This window comes from Octopus sinensis, linkage group LG4 (genome assembly GCF_006345805.1).
Source record: "Octopus sinensis linkage group LG4, ASM634580v1, whole genome shotgun sequence".
Classification (NCBI taxonomy): domain Eukaryota; kingdom Metazoa; phylum Mollusca; class Cephalopoda; order Octopoda; family Octopodidae; genus Octopus; species Octopus sinensis.
This window is the reverse complement of record NC_043000.1, coordinates 155538425-155560924: the sequence shown is the minus strand read 5'-3', so window position 1 is coordinate 155560924 and position 22500 is coordinate 155538425. Positions and strand designations below refer to the sequence as shown.

Below are 22500 nucleotides of genomic sequence, written 5' to 3'. Positions count from 1 at the left end.
TTACAAAGAATAAGTCCCGGGGTCGATTTGCTCGACTAAAGGCGGTGCTCCAGCATGGCCGCAGTCAAATGACTGAAACAAGTAAAAGAGTAAAAAGAGTCCTTGTTTTAAAAGAAAACTAAGAGGAAGACGAACATCTACCTAACGTATTACTTCTTTGTGAACAATCAGGAAACATATGCCAAGAATATGACTAGCATGAAATAAAGATCTTGGTCTAGTTAGGATACAGAGACATAGATAAATTTTCTTTCATATTTGTTAAACAAGACAGAACTTTATTCACTCCAACGTCGCCGTGAGCGCTACATCATCTGCATGATGTGGAAAATATTCCATCAGCATTGCCCAAATGATGTTGGCATCACCTTTAAGGTACATCCAAGGCTTAGGCCCCGTGCCATCCGCCCACAACAAAAATCGCACTCTCATCTCATAACAACAATACGCCACACTTATTTCACCTCAATTGGCCCCGCTCTCTTTAACATTACACCAGAAACAGACCCTATAGGGTTCAAGAAGTCTTTGGACAGATTCCTTCAAGAAATCCCGGATAAACCTCCTACACCCGGATATGTCTCTGTAAACAATAACTCTCTACTTGAGTGGGCCATAGTGCCCAAATTGACTTGAAAGACTTCACCAGGTGGTGCTATTAAGTTAGACATGGCCTGGGCCAATAATGGCCGAAACCTATCAAAGTATCAAAGTATAAAGTATCTAGTAACGTTTGTATCAAGTAGCCTTTCTATTTTTCAGATTTAAAATGAAGACTGTTACGTGCACTTAGTTATGAACGAAAATATTTCCCGTGATGCAGCCTGTAATAAGCAATATGCAACCGGGGAATATAACGCCAGGATAAGGGAAATATGATTTAATAAACCTTCTGCATACATTAATTCAACTACTTCTATGTGTTTGCTGTTCTCTCATAAAAATTTAAGCTATTTGATTGGACACTAGAAGATAACCAGGCTACTGATGTTAAAACCCGAAAATTTATGACCCATACCAGAAGTTTCCACATTAACAGGACCCATGCCAGAAATTTCCACATTATCTTAAAACTGAAACAAAACGGTAGTAGCTAAACTTCTATGGAAGCATCTTAACGTCAACTCATATACGTTCGACAATATCTATTAACAAGGCGGCGAGCTGGCAGAAACGTTAGCACGCCGGGCGAAATGCGTAGCCGTATTTCGTCTGCTGTTACGTTCTGAGTTCAAATTCCGCCGAGGTCGACTTTGCCTTTCATCCTTTCGGGGTCGATAAATTAAGTACCAGTTACGCCCTGGGGTCGATGTAATCGACATAATCCGTTTGTCCCTCTGTGTTTAGCCCCTTGTGGGCAGTAGTGAAATAAATATATATTAACTACCGAATGTCGAAATCTGCCCATGTAGCAATTCATGAAGCTAGAAGTATCATAAAAGCTAGAAACATATCTCAGAATGTATTCTTTGTCTGATGATAAGAGATGTAAGCGCAGCAAAGTTGCTCAATCCAACTGCAACTTTGTAAAAGAAGATATATACATAGCACAAGGGCATGCATGACTATCTTCAGAAAGATTCAAAGTTACATCACTGATCACCAGAGTTGTCTTTCCTAGATGAACAGCCAAGATATTAGATGTCATTTTGAAAGATATGCATTTGCAACAGAGAAGCAGGAAATAACATCAAAATAACTGGTGAAGAAAACTGGTCGGGATGAGGATAATCCACCTAGATACGATGAAGATGTCACCCACATTATATGTAGCTGTCCGAAAATATTATCATGGCATAACCTAACTTTGAGACACAATGAAGTGGCTAGAACATTATACAACGAAATCTACCGAAAGGATAATGTTAAGGAGACAAGTGTGAACAACTACAGAGATGTGACGAGATAGTCACACATAATATGAAAAAATACTTGAGGAGTGTTCTAATCAAGATTCCAATAAATCGTAAGCATAGGAGAAAAGGAATAATGATTTAGGATATTAAAAAAAGAACCCTATGCCCAGTAATTTAAATCACTTGCCAAAATGTCAACATGGGGCTAAATAATGGTGAAAAATAAAAGGGATGAGAAATTTGCAGTTAGTCCATCTGGACTCAATGTTTCTACGAATAATCATTGGAGCACTTCATTATTTGTCTAACTACATCAAGACCAATCTTAAAAACCCGAGTTTCACATAGCCAGAAGGAAAAGCATGCATAAGTAAAAGCTTACAGCTACAAACTGTCAAAGCCACTGTCAAAACATGTACGATATTCTAGAAGTTTAGTACGCAATAAGAACCACAACTTGCAGTTATATCTACGTTTGCAACTCTTTTGTATGCATATTCAAACGAATTTGTGCATATTTATATGAATATCTATATATATGTATACACACACACACACACACACACACCACACACACACACATATATATATATATATATAATATATAATATATATATATATATAATATATATAATATATATAATATATATATATATATATATATATGTATATATCAACCTATTGCCCTGCCTCTGTCAGTATGTCTGTCTCTATATATGTAGTTTATATATATACATATATATATATATATATATATATATATGACACGTGCTGTTTTGTGTTTATAATAATTGGATGTTTTCTCTCAAACACGGGGCTGAAAACTTCTAAATATACATGGTAAAAGGTAATAAATCTAACAGAGAAATTGGATAGAAACAATATCGTATTGGGGACAATCAATAGCATTTTTGTGTATAAGAATTGATTCAATTACTTTATGTGCCAAAGTGGTAAAAATGTCTTTCGTTTCGCAAGGAACAGGAAAGTATGTTTTAGTTTATGTTTCTGTTTCTTGACTCGAACACACTTTCTTAATTCATCCATTTTTGTATCACTTTATTCATATGTAACAGATGTTTGTTGCTTAAAAGCTTTCGCTATCAATCACTACAATGGGCCGCACCGTGTTCATTTTGCTTAACATTACATCCCTTTCAAGCAATGTACCTGTTTCACTCACTCACACACTCACTTCTCTCTCTCTCTCTCTCTCTCCCCCATATATATATATATATATATATATATATATCACGCTCACTTATTTTCTTATAGCTCTCATTGCCTAATATCGAAAAACCTTGCTGTCAGATTTTTCTAATGGCAACTTCTAATACTGTATATTTAGTAACTCAAAATATACTAATATCATTACCGTTGTGGTGACATCAACATGATGCCAAGAACTATGTAATAGTATCGCCTTTTTATTTCTCTATGTACTGGGATAACTGGTTTTAGTGAAGTTATCTCCCTGCTTATTCTTTTAGATTTTAAACACCCTAAGATAGAATTTTTGTCTACTAATGTTATGGATAATCTGGATCGTTCAAAGTATTGCAACTCACTATATTACTTACATAATTCCTTCTCTTACTTTATTGCTATATAGTATGCAGAAGGCTCCCCAGGGCATTTCCATCGGCCATGTTGTTCATATTACAAACCGGAACCTCTATTTCTCTTTGTTTCTCTATTAGCCTCCCTTAGTTTTGGCGAATAACACGAAGTTTAAACTCCGGAGCAGATAATTTTCAAAGGGAAAAATTAGTTGGTCGATCCCTGTTGTACATACAAATATATACTCTTTTACTCTTTACTCTTTTACTTGTTTCAGTCATTTGACTGCGGCCATGCTGGAGCATCGCCTTTAGTCGAGCAAATCGACCCCGGGACTTATTCTTTGTAAGCCCAGTAATTATTCTATCGGTCTCTTTTGCCGAACCGCTAAGTGATGGGGACGTAAACACACCAGCATCGATTGTCAAGCGATGCTCGGGGGACAAACACAGATACACAAACATACACACACACAAATATGTATACATATATACGACAGGCTTCTTTCAGTTTCCGTCTACCAAATCCACTCACAAGGCATTGGTCGGCCCGGGGCTATAGCAGAAGACACTTGCCCAAGATGCCACGCAGTGGGACTGAACCCGGAACCATGTGGTTGGTAAGCAAGCTACTTACCACACAGCCACTCCTGATACTGAAAGAGCATTAAACTGTAAATATGCCGAAAGCAGACAAAATGGTCACAATAGAACGCTTTTAAAATGACGGGAACTTAGAAAAACATACAACATATATCACATCCAACATTTAAAATAATTGAAAGTTACGAAATAGCAACTAAACCTCCGTTTGAAACAGAAAATTTAAAATAGCAATGCAGAATCATGAAATGTCTTTAACGTAACCGAAACCATAATTCTAAACTCTAAATCTCATTCTAAAGCTAAGCCTAAATTTATCCATCAGCACTAAGACTAACCAAAAATCTTCACCCTACATTCAACCAAAAATTCTTATCTTCAACCCTACGCGCTAGCCGTTAATTATAAGGCTAATTCTAAAACTAAACCTTAACCAACAACCGAGACTTCATTTCCTCACAAATGGTAATATATATTTTTGCAAACACAAAGCAAGTAACCAACTTATCTTACTTTTTGAAAATGTTCCGTTCCTTAGTTTAAACTTCAGGATATTAATCTAAGAACATAATCACGTGATCACGTGACCGACCAGACCATCAGATGTTGCTACACATCGCTGGTCACAATGCGTTCGCATTGTTTTAGCCTTCGAATGACGCCACCCCGCTGGCTAAGCGAGCAGGCCAACAGAGGAAAGAGTGGGAGAAAGAGTGGTGAAAGAGTACAGCAGGGATCACCACCCCCTGCCGGAGCCTCGTGGAGCTTTTAGGTGTTTTCGCTCAATAAACACACACAACGCCTGGTCTGGGAATCGAAACTGCGATCCTACGACCGCGAGTCCAAAGAACATAATATGTACCACTATATGTTGTTTTCACTTAATGACTTTATTAGTTTTTTCAAAACTTCAGTTAATTGATTTCTTAGAGTTATTTCCATTGCACGTTTTCTTTTAAACAAAGTATGAGAAAGTAAACCTAATAATTAGAAGGATGAACTTGTAGTGACGTCATATTCCAGTGTGCGCACACGCAACGTCATTCTTCAGTGTGCGTGTGCGGAACGTATTCTTCAGTGTGTGTGTGCGGAACGTCATTCTTCAGTGTGCGTGTGCGAAGTTGGAACCTTCTGGAACCTTCTGGAACCTTCTGGAAAGGCAGAAGGAAGTTCCATCATGCACATGCGCTAGAGACTGGGGAAGAAATTCTATCGCATTCCTTAATAGCGTCATTGACTTGAAACACGGCTATTGAAGGGAAAGGACGTATTTTTAAACATGTGATCAGCCTATTCTCCTGTCCTAGACGCTTAGGATTTGACCTGCTCTGTTGCAGCTGAATTTGTTGTAAGAAGCTTAGAAACGTTAGAATTCAGCCTTGCTGTGTTGAACTAAGTAGATACCAATATACCAACGTGCTTCATTTGTGAATAAGAGAATAAAGAATCATATATATTTTTAAAGTTGCGTTTTGTTACCGACTGGTAGTTTCTAGAAACAAAAAGAAAGGAAATTGTGTTGCACCCAAGTTGCACCCCAAAAGTGTAAAGAAGCAACCAGTTCCCTTTACAAACTCAAATGATACAAGTTTTTCAACTCACCATGTTAGTGGCGTAAATGTGGGCTGCCAATGTTCGGGGCAAGGCAAGTCTAGAGACGAAAACGCGTATTTTAAAACTTATTACTGGTAGTTTACTTTGTGTCTTTTGATATATTGCACTTAAGAATTTTGCAGCTAGAGCAACCATTCCCTGTATCCCAAGGAACACGTAAAAAAATGGATACGCTATATTATTCCCAAGAGCAACCTGAACGTATATTTTTTTACAGTATAACGGTTTAGTGACATTTATCACGATTGGGTAACTGTTTTAAAGTACCAGGGTTTTCGTATTTCAAGCTTTAATTAATAGGCCAAACAAATTACATACCAAAAGCATTTATACATCAAAATATATCCCATCATACTCTATTGTCTGTTGCCATCGTTGTATCAGAGTCTCAATTCCACACTTATATCATTTAATTGGTTGAAAAGCAAAAGGAATTTCAGCGCCCATTTTCCACTTTGTCCACATTGTTGATCCTCTGCCCGTACAGGAAATGAGCCATGGCTTGGAAAAAGTAGTAATCTGATAGTGCAAGGTTTAAACTGTAGGCAGAATGAGGTAGCATTTTTAGCCCCTCAAGTCCCTTAGATTTGCGCTTGGTCACATTGGCAGTTTGTGCTGGAGTATTGTCATGCTGTAGGAGAGCACGTTTTCGATTAACCAATACTGAGTAGCGGTCTTTCAAGGCATCATACACCCGAAGTAGTTGTTGAGCATAAAGGTTAGCGTTCACAGCATGATATCTGGAAAAAAGCTTAAAATACAACATCCCTCGAGATTACATCAGACAACAACATGACCTGTTCAAATCGACATTGTTTAACAACCTGGCCAGAACGAAGCAACTGATTTCCCTTATTAGGATTACGAAAATAGATATATTTTTCATCTCCAGCTTCAATTCGATACCAAAAAAGGGCATCTCGAGGATTTGCCAACAGTTGTTTGAAAATTTTCACACATCCTTGAGTCTGGTAATTAGCAGGTCATCAGGAGTTTCTCAACAGCGTCAATTCACAAGGCTGAGCTTATGGAGGTATCGACTGATGGCACTGTGTGATGGACAAAGTTCTGCCGACAATTGTGCAAGTGCTTGCATTCAGCTATTATTCAACCATTTAAAGCAAGACTGCATCTTCCACAACAAAAAGTCTGCCTGAACGTGATCTCTTTTTGTGGCCGGTGTCACCTTCCTTGAAACGTCTAAATCAGTTTTGCGTTACATGTTCCTTGATAGTTTCTGGGCCTTCCATATCGCTAATTTCTTCTGTCGTTGCCTTTGCACTGTCCTTTTTTTCCCCACTGGTAGTGTAAAATAGCTCTAATTGCAATTTTTTCAGCAATCATTATCAAAGCTGTAAAATAAAAAAAATAAACAATTAACGTTTATATATTATATATGAAACTAGAAAATAAACAATTCATCAATGATTGGAAACATTAATTATATCAAATTAAGTATCAAATTAATTATATATCATAGAGATACAAGCTGCGAAAATTCATCAGTGAAAAACCTGAAAAAACTTTTGAGACTAAAGCCTGTAAAATAAAATCCCAAAGGTTTGTGCATCCTTTGCTCACAAGCGTTGTCGTGTAAACTAATCTTCAATGACTCAGTAATATAAAACCAGATTCGCTTTCAAATATATTTACTGTGATATTACACCGATACGATTATATTTAGTGGATACGTTACTTTGAACTTTTAGAGAGTATAATGTATATTTTTCCCTTTTCAATAAAATCTCATACATTTGCAAAACCATTGTTGATATACAAACAATATCTTATAAACTGACTTGCGAAATTGAGATTTTGTGTCACATTATATTGATTTTCAGATAATTTGTACTTTAAACCTGTTCCTTGATGGCGTATTGTTTTTTAAAATCTAATATATCAAACTAATTGTTTATTTTACATGTTTATTTTGTAAATCTCTTTAAAAATTGAAGTCGTCTTTAGACATACCCCATGCTAGGAAAATAATGGAAGTTATGAATAATTGCACAGCTTTGGTTACAAACTGATCTTGTATAATTTTAATCGAAAACGATTTTGCTTAATGCACTAAACTGCTTTAGTAGTTATGCTGAAAATTTAAGTGAGCATGTAATAAAAATTGTATTAGAAATTTGAAATCGTGATAGAAATTATAAAGTGTGTGAATAAACAGTGTATATGCTTTTTTATGCTGACTTAATAAGGTTCCGTAGAGCTAAACCAACATTCATTTCATTTATTCAGGGGCAATTATGTAACGGACAACTAACCAACAAGATCTATGAAAGATTAATATTTAAGCGACAATACAATTGAGAAACAATTATTTCAACTGAGGGCTACGCTATCTAGGCTGTTTGAGTTTAGTCAGGAAAACGTTTAAGCTGCATGCAGATTGGTCAAAACCGTATTCCAAAACTTCAGCTTGCTGTTGCTGTTATTTAGCTTCAGATCAACTCCGAGTAAGCTCTGGAGGAATGATGTTCCAGCTGTGAGCAACTTACTTTTTTCAGATAGAGTATCTAGGCTGTGACATCTCGCCACAAGATAGTAAAGAATGGACCTCCTTTTATGAAGGTTTGGCTTCATCAAGGTTGATTTAATGCTAAACAACAGTAACAACAACCACATCAATTAAACACTTCACTCTAGCGGACAGACCACTTCACCAATTATTGCTTAATTTCTGCTTACTTATTCTATTGCCTTGTTCGCTGCTGACCCGCTGTCAACGATTGTTTCCTGTTTCGATAGACTGTTGTCAAGTTTCATGAATTTTGTGACGTACTTCTAATACATCTCAAAGAAAATCCACATTATATTCTCGATAACTTCGACAATTTTTTTGGTACTGATGGATTTGTTTAGATAAGGATTACAGTCAAAGAACGTTCTAGTCGTACAGTTTCACTTTTTAAAAAGTGCTGTGTACGTAGAATTACATTATCCAAAATATATCTTTTTTAAGACTGCATATTGTTTTTTTGTGAGAGATTTAGTTATTATTAGAACAACTGCTTAGAGGATCGCGAAGGTGGATCTGTTGCATTTTGAGTTCCTTTACCAAGCACTGGAAGTAAAGAAACTATTTTAACAGAAATAAAATATATCACTGGCAAAACAAATGCCAGGTATATATCGTCGATAATGAGATTATATGTTATTATAGTACACCTTAATGCCATAGAATTTTGCGTATATCCACCGGGCTTATTTTATAAAAACCGAAGGCGAATTTTTTTCTTAAAAAAATAGAAATAATGAAATTGATTTTCCTGGAATATTTTTTATAAAGGAATACAGAATAAGAGACTCCAGTTAAAATGGCATGTTTCAGGTAAAAATAGCAAAAAATTTGTTATTCGTTCAATAGTATGGACAAAAACTGTTATGACATTCACTCGATGTAGTTATTTCATCAGTTGTATATGAGTCAGAAATTTTGTTTTTATTGAGCTATGATAAAAGTTAAAACGTTGAAAACAAGATATGAAACTATTTTAAAAAGCTGATTCCAAAATTAAGCTATTCCTCTTTTAGCATGTTCTTATGGCGTCGTATTACCTTAGAATGACCAAGCCAACAAGGTGGCCTTCGTAAAATGCTTAGAAAATGTCCTTCAAACAACGTTCTAGTATCTTAAAAGGAGAAGGATACGTTAGATAATGTAAGTTTAGATAGATTATGCCTGAATAAAGATGGGATAGCTACGGCTGGAATGCTATCTATCAGAACTCTAAATAACCAAAGCTAAACAATGACACCACCACCAACAACAATGATGTCGACACCACAACGACAACAATAATAGGAACAACAACAGCCACCTTAGAATAGACAGCTAAATAATGGAAATTTTGTGGATTGTCAGAATCGTTAGAGCGTCAGGTAAAATGGCTTGCAGTATTTAAGACTAATTCTATGATTTCTACCTCGTTATTGGACTCCAAATACGTTGAAAGATTTCATAGTGACAGGAGACAGCTGGTGCAGAATTTATACATAATTCAAAGGAAAGCAACCTGCTTCTATATTTCATCCAATTGTTCTCTTTTATTGTTTTTCGTATTGGCAAGAATATTATCTGCAATCTGAGGAAATTCAGTAAGATATATTAATATCGCAGTTCAATACTTAGATTACAGAACCAATATGTAACCATCATACTTCTTTCCAAAATACGTCTCACCACACTAGTATCAATTTTGTGACAGTATATTGGTACAATATACAGTCATAATATTATCATTTTGTTCCTGATTTTTACCAAAATATTTCAAGGTTTTAATATTCTTACTTTGATTATACATAATTTCTGGAACGAGATAAAATCGTGAATTTTCCGCTGCTTTACCAATAAATTGGGAATATAATAGCAAGATTGTAAGCAAAAATCTTTACCCAGTAGCCATTGCAACTATCGCTTTTCTGCTAATCTAACTTGCAATGTATAAAGTACATCAAAACCTATTAGAATCCGGAAGAGTTACCAACGCTGGAATCACTTTTACATCTGTGGCCACAGAGTTAAGAAGCCACTTACAGCAACAGTAGTTTTTACTTAATTATTTAAATATATGATCTATTCAGACATGTTTAATCAGAATTGTGCATTTAGGTAAAACCATATAAAGCTTTAAAAAATTCTTCATATAGTCATTATTTTCTTAGTTGTTTATTTCTTTTAATATTAATAGTTAATCTCAAATGTATTAATTGATATAACAGATACTCTCTCTCTTTACTCTTTTACTTGTTTCAGTCATTTGACTGCGGCCATGCTGGAGCACCGCCTTTAGTCGGGCAAATTGACCCCGGGACTTATTCTTTGTAAGCCCAGTACTTATTCTATCGGTCTCTTTTGCCGAACCGCTAAGTGACGGGGACGTAAACACGCCAGCATCGGTTGTCAAGCAATGCTAGGGGGACAAACACAGACACACAAACATATACACACACACACACACACACACATATATATATATATATATATATATATATATACGACAGGTTCTTTTCAGTTTCCGTCTACCAAATCCACTCACAAGGCTTTGGTCGGCCCGACGCTATAGTAGAAGACACTTGCCCAAGATGCCACGCAATGGGACTGAACCCGGAACCATGTGGTTGGTAAGCAAGCTACTTACCACCCAGCCACTCCTGCGCCTGTGTGAATTATCTCCAAATATATAAAAAAAAAACCCAACAATCTAAGCAAAGTATTTCGATGAATTGAACTAGTGATTTGGTAAGCCTTTGGATAATTGAAAAAAATAACGAATCAACATAGTTATTTGTGCAATTCTAAAGGCTGCTGAACAGTGCCTAATTGTGTTGCTAAGTCGATCGCTTGGTAACCCGGTTCAATCCCACTGTGCGACAACTTAGACAAGTATTATCAGTCATAGCTTCAGATTAATCAATGTTCTGGCAGTGGAATTTGGTAACTTGAACTTTCGATGAAGGTGTACAAATTTGAAGAATATCGGTGAAACGCCCCTCCAAAAGAGAAAAGTAAGGAAAAAATCCCCGGCGTTTTCGAATACGAATACAAAGTCTAGTAACTCTTTTGCACTCAGTTTCACAGACAATCACTCGTCACTCTCGAGGTAAGGAACATGTGACCAAGTAGGTTAGTGTTCACCAAATGCAGTTTAGAATGTAAAAAAAAAGTAATTGTAGAGAAAATATACAAATAGAAATCAAATAACTATTTACTATTTCTTTGTAAAACAGATATAGATAAAACGTACTACAAATACTGACAGAAACTTACAAACGCGCATTTTGTGCATATTTGTAGAAGGAATCAAGAAAAAGTATAAACAAAAGCAACAGACATAAACACCAAGACACGTATAAGTGTACACGTGCATGTGCGTGCGTGTGTGCATTCGAGTGCGTGCTTGCTTGCATGTACATGTGTGTGAGCGCTCGTGAGTGTGTGTGTATGTGTGCATGTGTGTGTGTGTGTGTTTTCTACTAAATTATTTGGAATGAAGCTAACGAATCTTCAAGAGATTACAGTCAGCTTAGCTGTCTAGACATCTCGAAAGCTCTCAGTTGTTACAAGCCTGATGTTTAGATAAACACTGAAGCAACTCGAATCAACATTATCACTTGCTAATCAAATTTTACAACTCTTCAACTGTGCAGTAATCGCCTATGAAGAACACCATTCAGTCTTCACATTTCAAATTTTCTTCACCTGAGAAGCAATATCATCGCATGACTGACCATCATAATTGTAACTCCACATTTACGATTCTGAACTTCCAGCCTCCATTATTCCGATATATATATATATATATATATATATATATTATATATATATATATATATATATATATATATATATATATATATAATATATATATATATATATATATATATATATATATATATATATATATATATATATATATATATATACATATATATATATACACATATATATACATATATATGTATGTATGTATGTATATATATATACATATATATATATAAATATATATGTATGTATATATATATACATATGTATATATGTATATGTGTATGTATGTATATATATATACATATGTATATATGTATATGTGTATGTATGTATGCATATTATCGCATTAAATCCTTCTTTTAACATAGAAACCTTACAGTAAAACTGTCGAGAAATCTACTCTTCGTTACAGCGTAGATATCTATCAGAGTTGCATAACACGTTAGAACGCATTTGAATCTGATTTTAACATGCTTATGTGGAATATTATGGAAATGAATACTTTCTGGTAATAAATAATCTGTGTGCTTGAGTGTGTGTGCTTGTGTGTGTGTTTCTCATTTGTTTGTATTTATGTGTGAGTGTCTAAGAGAATGTCGGTGAGATAGAAATACTAACAGATAAAGAGAAAAGAAGATGAAAAGGAAGAGAGAGAGAATTCTGTTTCAGTAAAACGCACATCGATTTGGCGATTTCATATCATGTAGTATACGTAAATATTTTTTGAGAACTGCATAATGGCTATGTGAGAATGACTAAAAGCGATTAGGCTCAAACAGTTCCGCCTTGATCTATTCCATTCGCACATCTCAACTGCAGCTCCTCTGTAACTAATAATCCCTTGGAGAAAATTTTTACACTTACTACCTTATTTGCATCCGGCTTTACACTGCACACACTCAGGAAATTTCCAGTTTCTCTTTTATATCAGTGTCACTGCTACGCACACATACATGCCACTAGTTTATACCTACCATTACCCTCAAACATTCAGTTCCAGAGTTACCCCCTGTCCTCGCCAAACCTCCAATATTTCCTTTGCCGAGAAAGAAATTCTAACTGGGCCCCCACCTGCAAGGTCATGTGCTGTTTATCTTGATATGAAATCACCATGTCGCGCACATATGGTTGTGATGCATGTGCCTGATGTACCCTTATCAGACGGGTAGTCAAGATGGGTATACTGGGCTTCGCATATTTTACCCCAGTGTCACTTTGATGGCATGCACTGCTCTCTCACTCAATCATAATAATAATAATAATAATAATAATAATAATAGTGCAAATTTTGCCACAATGGTAGCAGTTTGGTGGAAGGGGATTAGTAGATTACATCGACCCCAGTTTTCAACTGGTATCCATTTTATCGACTCCGGCAGGATGGAAAACAAAGTTGATCTCGGCGCGATTTGAACTCAGAACATGAGATGGAGGAAATACCGCGAAGCGTGCCAACGATTCTGCCACCTCACCGCCTTAGTAGTAGTAGTAGTAGTAGTAGTAGTAGTAGTAGTAGTAGTAGTAGTAGTAAGTATCTAGGAGTACTAGAATCTGACAGAATTCTAACTGTTGAAATAGAAACGAATATTGCGGAGTAGATAAGAAGAGTCAGGAAGCTAATGGAATCAAAGATAAATGGTCCGAATCTAATGAATGTTGTAAATACTCGGACAGTGTTGTTGCTAAGATATTCAACATCTTTTGTAGATTGGATCAAAACTGAATGAGCAAATCTGGACAGAAAAACTGGGAAGGAATTCATTATGAATGGAGGACTTCACCCAAAATCAGGCGTAGCAAGATTATACTTATCTAGAAAGGAAGCTGGAAGAAGGTTAATATCAGTAGATGACTGCGTAGAGTTAGCTAGAGCAGATATAGCTTCTTATGTAGGTAAGAGTGAAGAACGTTTAAGAGCGGCTAGAGTCACTGTACGACATAGGGAAACCAAAAAGCCAAATGAAGTTAAGAACCAGCAAAAAGATGAAAGACTATCTGACGGAGAATAGAATGCTTTGCTGGTAGGTTCCCAAAGATAGTTGCTGGAAATAGTAATAGCGGTTTTGAATTTTTGCCACAAGGGCAGCTATTTTGGGGGGAGGGGATGAGTCGTTTACGTGAACCCCAGTATTTCGTTGGTACTTAATTTGTCGAGCCCGAAAGGATGAAAGGCAAAATCAACCTCGGAATTTGAACTCAGAACGTAGCGATGGGCAAAATACCGCTAAGCATACCGTCCAGCGTGCTAACGATTCTGCCAGCTTACCGCCTTCATAGGAAATAGTAACAGAGAGATATAATTATGGTTGCAGAAAAGGAAGGCTGATAAAGGAAGACAGGAAGTTTGTTAGCAGCAGCACAAAATCAAACATTAAGGACTAACTGGATAAAAAGCCAAGAAAGAAAAAAACCAGGTAGATTCCCCATGTAGGTTATGTAAATTAAAAGAGGTAAGTGTTGCTCATATAATAAGTGAATGTAGTATGCTGGGACAGAAAGAATACAAAAAAAGACATGACAACTTAGGGAGAGTATTCTTCGGGGAGTTATGTATAAAGCTAGGATTTGAACATACTGATAAGTGGTATGAACATCAATCTAGTAAAGTACTAGAAAGTAAGAAATATAAGATGTTGTGGGACTTGCAATCAGACGGACAGAATAATAGAATGTAGAAGGCCTGATTTAGTAGTAGTAGACAAAGAAAACCGAAAGTGCAATATAATTGACTTTACAGGCCAGATGATGAGAAAGTCAATATGAGAGAGATAGAAAATATAGCATAGTACCAGGACCTACTCATTGAATTACAGAGAGTATGGAAAGTGCGGATATGATGTATCCCAGTAGTTATAGGTGCATTAGGAACAATCCCCAAAGATTTGAACAGATTGATAGAGGAAATAGTCATAAAATCTAGTTTAGTATAACTCCGGAAAACAGTGTTATTTGGGATAGCTACAATAATTATGAGGGTTCTTGGCATCAAAAGTTACTTATAGCCCGAAGTGAGGAATTTTTATTTCCCAACATTTTAATCTGTTGTGCGTATATAAAATAATAATAATAATAATAATAATATCTACAACATAGATTATAAATTCTTCTATTTGGTGTACATTCTGAAACAAGGTAATTTAAAAAAAAGTTCCACATTACTTCCTACAAAGTATATTTGGAAACACAGTAGCCTTGTGAAATGCTGTAACCTTGTGAAATGTATATATATATGTGAAATATATATATGTGCGTGTGCGTGTGTATATATATATATATGTATATATATATATATATATACATATATATATATATGTGTGTGTGTGTGTATATATATATATATGTATATATATATATATATAATATATATATATATATATATATATATATATATACATATATATATATATATATATATGTGTGTGTGTATATATATATATATTATATATATATATATGTATATATATATATATATATATATATATGTATATATATATATATACATGGCCTGTTAGCAATTTTTCAACCGAAAGGCAAAAGTATGTACGTCATTAAAGCGACTATGGGTGCTATTCAGCATCAGTGTGGCTAGAAATAGGAGTCAAAACAACTCATAGCCACAATAACGCACTGCCTTATTTACTAACAAGCGAGGCCAGCTCCCTGAGCACCGGGTAGAACCAGATCACCAATGATTTTGCGTTGTTGTGGCTATGAGCTGTCTTGTCTCTTATTTCTTTATTTCTAGCAATACAGTGCTGAATACTCCACTTAGTCGCTATATATATCGACTGTACCTTTTGTACATCTGGTGGTAATATATATATATATAAGTATAGTGTTATTGGACGCTCGGGAAAGGAAAGAAAGAAGGAGGATTTAACATTTCAAGCGGAGGTCTTCGTCAGAAACATAGGAAAAGGAAAGGTCCAAAGAATGGAAGACGGAGAAAGAAAATCACCAACGATACACACGCGGTCACATATTGAAACACATATTGAAATACATATATATATACATATATACACAACCAAAAACATACATACGTAATACATACAAACAAAATACCCTGTTGTTGATATTGAAGTTCCAATGAAAGACCCTTGGATCTAGGTTAGAAACCGGTTCTTTCTCTATTGGCAAGAAATCTTGATATAAACTGAATAATAACGTACATACATACATACATACATACAAACATACATACATACTTACACGCTATTTACTTTGAAAGGATCTTTTCAAGGTAGGTAACACAGTATTCTGTCTTCTAACATAACTTCCACGCTATGTTGGAGATTAAGATTGCTTGTATACACACACACACACACACACACATACACACACACACACACACACACACACACACATATATTCATATATGTGTATATATATACATGTGTGTGTGTGAGTCTGTGTGTGTGTGCGTGTGTGTGTGTGTGCATTTATATTCATATACGTGTGTGTTATATACATACACACACAGACACATATATGTAAAACAACCATTTCCGCTGTTAGCGGCTGTTCAGATGATTTATCACGATGAAAAACCCGATTCTAATTAACGCGCATGAAATTTTTGGATAATCTGTAAGTAATATGATAGTCATTCAAATTGTACGCAGGTACGTTGGAATGTACGTAAATATGAATGCGTTAAGTATACATAGAAGTATACAGAATCTGTTATAGTTACACAAAATATGTACCTAAAGTATAAAACAATGTAAATGCATCTTCGTTAATTTTTGCACCAACTATCTGCTCATTGAACTACACTGTAAGTGGTTGAGTATTCCGTAATTATGTTTACGCCTTACCAAATCGTCAATCAGAATCAGAAGGATGCGGGTTGTGAGGAGGCTGCACATTTGAATTACAGGTACAATAAATCCGCATTACTTCTGTAGATTCTGCCGATCCCGTAGATACTCAGTTCCTTTCGCAAATCATAAGTCGATACAAGGCTAAATTGTGGAGCTTAAGTCCCCCATTAAGGGGTCTTACTAACCTCCTAAGAAGTTGACATTTTAGGGTATGGCCTGGTCAGCCTGTAATGTCATGCATAAGATCTGGTCATCAAATCTAAGTAGAGACTTCAAACTTGAAATATTCAAAGCCACAGTCGAACCAATTCTACTATATGGCTCAGAAACCTGGACGTTATCAAAGAAGCTTGAGAGGCGGTTGGATGGAACCTACGCTCGCCTCATTATGAGAGCTCAAAATCTCTCGTGGACGTGCCATCCAACCAAAATGCAAATATATGGGAAACTACCACCTGTGTCATCTCTTGTGAAGGGTAGAAGAGTCCAGTTTGCTGGACATTGTTGTAGAGCTGAAAAAGAGGTAATTTCTACTCTTCTCCTCTGGAAGCCATTTACTCGCAATACCAGAGGGTGCACACTCTCCTACCCTGATGTAATCTCCAGGGATACAGGCATCCAGCAACAGGACCTCCGTAATGCCATGATGGACCGTGATGTCTGGCGTAGCATGGTAAATTCCATTGTCTCGACCACGGTCTTACAATGATGATGATGAAATTTTAGGAATATTACTTCATTTGTGTGTAATATCCATGCTTAAAATTTCATCAACAGCAAAAATATATAAATTTTCATGGGGGTTATGGCCTCATTTATGCTCCCTCACTTTCAAAAATATATTGCATTATATCCGTCCTTATGCATAGAATATAATTTCCAAATTTACTCTCTTTTACTTGTTTCAGTCATTTGACTGCGGCCATGTTGGAACACCGCCTTTAGTCAAGGAAATCGATCCCAGGACTTATTCTTTGTAAGCCTAGTACTTATTCTATCGGTCTCTTTTGCCGAACTGCTAAGTTACGGGGACGTAAACACACCAGCATCGGTTGTCAAAACGATGTTGCGGGTACAAACACAGACACACAAACACACACATATATACATATACATATATACGACGGGCTTCCTTCAGTTTCCTTCTACCAAATCCACTCACAAGGCTTTGGTCGGCCCAAGCTTATAGTAGGAGACACTTGCCCAAGGTGCCACGCAGTGGGACTGAACCCGGAACCATGTGGCTTGTAAGCAAGCTACTTACCACATAGACACTCCTCATAAAAATCCATACGGTACTTTTGACCTTGTTTTGGATCATAAAAAATGACTAAAATTTGGAAATCTTAGAATCCTCATGAAAAGCGGAAACTTTGGGAATACTTCTTGATTTGTGTTAATTACCTATGGTTGAAATTTCATAAATATCGGAAATTTATGAATTTTCATGGCGGGGTTCTTCCCCATTAAGGTCCCTCATATTCAAACCAAACATACATGCTTTGAATCTAAGTTCCAGATATCATAAGGATCCATTCAGTAATTTTGGTCCATGAAAAATGACTAAAATTTTGGGGTTAAGCCCCATTAAGGGGTCTTAGAATCCTCCAAAGAAATGGAAATTAGGAGTATATTTTTTTAATTTATTTCTAATACCTATGATTCAAATTTCATCAAAATCCGAAGGAGGGCCACTCCTTGAAAAGGATAGCACACTCACAGGAAAACCAATGAGGGTAAGTGAAATACTGAATGAGCAATTCAAGAGTGTTTTCACTCCACCCCTTGGGCATTTCCAAATCACCAATCCAACTGACTTCTTTACCACTGCAGATATAAAATCAGAGGCAGCGATGATAGATCACATCGATATAAAGGAAGACGATGTAATAAAGGCTATAGATGAAATGAAAACAGACTCAGCTACTGGCCCCGATGGATTCCCGGCAATCCTCCTAAAAGTATGTAAGAGAGTCCTAGCAAGACCACTGCACTTCCTCTTTCAGAGCTTTCTTGCAGCTGGCAAACTTCCAAGAAAACTGAAGGAAGGTAAAATATGTCCTATTCATAAAGGAGGTAGCAGAGCGGAGGCCAAGAACTACAGACCTATCTCTCTGACCTCACACATCAGCAAGGTCATGGAACGAATAGTCAGAAGGAAACTGATCACCTTCCTTCAAGAAAATGACTTGCTGCCTGACACCCAACATGGTTTCCGACCAGGAAGAAGCTGCTTAACTCAGCTCCTACAACACTATGACTGGGTGCTGAAACGACTGCTCAATCACTCAAATGTGGAAGTGATATATCTCGACTTTGCAAAGGCCTTTGATAAAGTCGATCATGGAATGATATGTCACAAACTGCGTGATCTTAGCATAGTTGGAAAACTGGGAGAATGGCTTCATGACTTTCTGAAAGATTGAAATCAGGTGGTAGTAGCCAATGGGGCCACTTCCATTAACACGCAAATAGTGAGCGGTGTTCCGCAGGGCACTGTTTTGGGACCACTAGTGTTCATAATGGCCTTCTCAGACATGCTCTCAGCCACGCAGAGAGCCACGATCACAAGTTATGCAGATGATACAAAAGTTTCACAGGCAATACAGAACCCTGAGGACACTAAACGCCTGCAATGTGAGCTGGACAAAATATACAAGTGGGCTGAAAAGAATAGCATACAGTTCAATGCTGAAAAGTTGCAAGCTTTATACTATCAGCATGCAAAACTAAATGCAACACCCAATGAATACACTGGACCCGGAGGAATTGCAATCCCAGAGGCACAATCAGTGCGTGACCTGGGTATTTACATGAGTGATGACGCAACCTTTCGTGTACATGTTGCTAAATTGGCAATGAAATGTAGACGACTGGCCGGATGGATTCTCAGAACCTTTAGAACAAGAGAACAAGAAACCATGATGGTCCTCTGGAGGACACTTGTCCTAAGTCATTTTGACTATTGCTCTCAGCTATGGTCACCATCCAGTGTCAAGTTGATCACAGAACTTGAGGCGATCCAACGTAGCTACAGGAAGAAGATAGCCTCTGTGCAGAATATAAGCTACTGGGAAAGACTCAAGAGATTAAGACTCTATTCCTTGGAGCGTAGGCGAGAAAGATATGCCATAATATACATCTGGAAGATCCTGGAGAGACTTGTCCCAAACTTTGGCATCAAGAGTTACACAAATGCCAGGACTGGGTGCCACTGCGTGGTGCCTAGGACTCCAAATTTGCCATCAAGATGTAGGACAAGATACTGTGATAGCCTGGGCTTCAGAGGCCCACAGCTCTTCAATATCCTCCCAAAGAACCCAAGAGACCTGCATGGGGTGGATGCAGATGTCTTTAAAATGAAACTGGATCTCTTCTGTCAGGTGTCCCAGATGAACCAACTTCACGGCAGGAGGTGCAGATGAGAGCAGCTGCATCGAACTCTCTCATGCACCAAATGGCAGTTGCTAAAAAGCACTCGTGAAGTAAAACCATGTAGCAACACCAAATGGCGGTGCCCCAGCATGGCCACAGCTCGTGAGCTGAAACTAGAATCAATCAATCAATCAATCATATGAATTTTCACGAGGGGTTCTGCCCTCCCTCCCCCGCCACTTTATGCTCCCTCAAAATTGTATACAGTATATGGCATTACCCTTTCTTCCTAGGCTTGGATTTTGTGTTCCAAATTTTATTAGGATCGATCCAGTAGTTTTTGAGTATATAAGTAACACACGAACTCCCAAACACCCATAAAGACATTGACTTTTATATAATAGATTTGGGGTTCTCTTTTACGCTCTATTGTACAAGTTTTCAAAGCAAAAGAAATTTGTAATAGTCTTTCACTGAATACTAGGAATACTAGATGCCTGATTCCGAAAATAGAGGTGCTAGAACAGTCGATCTGCATAATCTCTTGACAAAACGGAAACACAATTGCATCACATGTAATGAACCGAAACTCATAAAAATTACATTGCTACAAATTCCATGATCTACAATCACACAGACAATTTTACATAGCAACCGCATATCTATACTCCAAAGACTGGGTTTCAGTTACAGGGCCTGAATACGTTTCAGCTTTGAACTGTGACAGGCATACTAGAAAGTGGTTGTGTGATCCATAATAAAGTTCTGCTTCCACATCTGGGACATCTTCTTGTGCCGTACATACAAACATTCAAGTACAACTGTTGAACTTTAATGTTCAATATACCTTATTTTATATTTGATATTTGATATATCTGTCACAATTTCACTAATATTTCGATGTTGCTTTCACAGGATAACATTTATCTTTTTCTGAACTGATGAGCACTCACATTCACACAGTCCTGAGTATATATCTATATACATTATCTTTTAAAGCAATCCTACGTATATTTGGCTCTGAATGATATTTAAAGTTGACCTTTTCTCATAAAACAGTTCAATAGTTTCAATTCTGTTTTATTACAAAGAAAATGATATAAAATTGTAGACATAGTGCCTAATCTGTGTGTGAAAAAAACAGGAAAACAATTACAATAACCTAACCTTATTTTCTGTAAATTGGCTGTACTTATAAATACACATATATACAAAAATACATTAAATATTATCTATTTATATAATAAATTTAAGTCCGTGGGATAAATGTATCTATTAAGGAATAATATTGTAAACTTGGCAATTTCCCATTTCATTTTAACGTCAGAAACAGATCTAAGATTAACATTTATTTCGCATTCTTCAAACACTAGATTTCTTATTGCAATTCTAAAGTGCAGCCAATAACATTTTATATTCTTTTCACAATTTACTAGATGCCTTTAAGTCACTAAACAATGCGCGTTTTTCTTTTTTCTAGTGAAAAATAATCCTTGATAGTGAAGTTGATTCAGCATTTCATGGCATGCATATTCTTATAGAGTTTTAGGAAATATTTATAGTGACTGAGACGATATTTATCTTATAAAGGTAATAGTTGTCTTCGAATGTTTTTTTAAAGTTGATTAAAAGTTAGGTACAGGTCAACTGGAAAAGAATCCCATCCCACCGAAATGACAATTATGATATAAGTATAAATATGGTGCATTGGTGTATCACATGCAATACACTGTAGGACGTAAAAAGAAAATGTGAAATTAAAATAAAACCGAACTTCCTTCATTGCTAGTAAGAAACATTTAATTGTACCAAGACATGGAACTTTTCCTGGTAGAACCAGTCAAGTAATGATCTTTTTATATATGTAATAATAGCAGTTCGAAGAAATTTTGCTTTGTCTCATTTATTATCATTTCACGATTCGTTTTCTCCTGGACCATTAAATAAGAATACCATTCTTAAAAATAGCATGCCATATTCTCATTTTAATCAAGCTGTTTCGAATGCAACATGAATCTAATTCATGTCACTAAACCCACAAATACCAGCAGTCGCTCCACAAACAAAGTACTGGTGAATGGCTTTGTCGCATTCACTCTCTTTATCGTGGAATCGCATGGCTCAGAGGTGACGATGTTGGACTCATGATCGTGAGATTGTGGTTTCAATTCATGGACTGGACGATGCCTTTTGTCCATGAGAAAAAAAAACAAAAAAACTTCATTTCCCGTTACCCCAGACCACTCAATTCGTAAAAAATAAATAATAGGCGCAGGAGTGGCTGTGTGGTAAGTAGCTTGTTTGCCAACCACATGGTTCCGGGTTCAGTCCCACTGCGCGGCACCTTGGGCAAGTGTCCCCTACTATAGCCTCGAGCCGACCAATGCCTT

At 36.5% G+C, this 22500-nt stretch overlaps 1 long non-coding RNA gene across 1 annotated transcript in view; it reads left to right on the top strand.

The window, feature by feature from the left end:
- Positions 1-22500, top strand: part of LOC118763296 — a 29665-nt gene that overhangs the window by 3371 nt on the left and 3794 nt on the right. The window contains exon 2 of the long non-coding RNA XR_004999047.1: positions 17085-17095. This is a non-coding gene — a long non-coding RNA (uncharacterized LOC118763296). The remainder of the gene's footprint in view (positions 1-17084; positions 17096-22500) is intronic.